Genomic DNA, 1004 nt, shown 5'->3' with positions numbered 1-1004 from the left:
AGACGGAGTTTCGCTCTTGTTACCCAGGCTGGAGTGCAATGGCGCAATCTCGGCTCACCGCAACCTCTGCCTCCTGGGTTCAGGCAATTCTCCTGCCTCAGCCTCCGGAGTAGCTGGGATTACAGGCACGTGCCACCATGCCCAGCTAATTTTTTGCACCTTTTGTAGAGACGGGGTTTCACCATGTTGACCAGGATGGTCTCGATCTCTTGACCTTGTGATCCACCCACCTCGGCCTCCCAAAATGCTGGGATTACAGGCTTGAGCCACCACGCCCGGCCACAGCTGTGTTTCTTTCTCCTTTTTTTTTTTTTTTTTTTTCCTGAGACGGAGTTTCACTCTTGTTACCCAGGCTGGAGTGCAATGGCGTGATCTTGGCTCACTGCAACCTCACCTCCTGGTTTCAAGTGATTCTCCTGCCTCAACCTCCCAAGTAGCTGGGATTACAAGCACATGCCAACACACCCAGCTAGTTTTTTTGTATTTTTAGTAGAGATGGGATTTCACCATGTTGGTCAGGCTGGTATCGATCTTCCAACCTCAGGTGATCCACCCACCTTGGCTTCCAAAAGTGTTGGGATTACAGGCGTGAGCCACAGCGCCCGACTGCAGCTGTAGTTCTTACTGGATACTTACCATGTGCCAAACACTGTTCTATGCACTTGACACAACATCTCTTTCATACTTCAAACAATCCCTTTGCAGGTTAGGAAATGGAAGCCCAGAGACGTTAAGCCAGCCCATATATTTGAAGAGTTGGGTTTAAAGCAGAGTGGTTGAGAGGAGGGGGCCTGGGTGAGTTGGGAGGGATATACACTTGGTGCAGCCAACAGAGCCTTGGCTTTTTGGTTGGAAGGTAAAGGTGTGTGCTGGGTGGAGTTAGCAGCGATGGTAAGGCTCCCTGCCCGCCAGGCTGGGGTATTTGTGCTTGCTCCTCCAGGCTCCACACCACCTGCTTCCTCTATCTTAGGTGGCCAGTGCTGTGGCTTAATGAACCAGAGCTG

The sequence above is a fragment of the Saimiri boliviensis genome, chromosome 1 (genome assembly GCF_048565385.1).
Source record: "Saimiri boliviensis isolate mSaiBol1 chromosome 1, mSaiBol1.pri, whole genome shotgun sequence".
Classification (NCBI taxonomy): Eukaryota; Metazoa; Chordata; class Mammalia; order Primates; family Cebidae; genus Saimiri; species Saimiri boliviensis.
The sequence above is the reverse complement of the archived record's forward strand: the minus strand, read 5'-3'. Positions refer to the sequence as shown.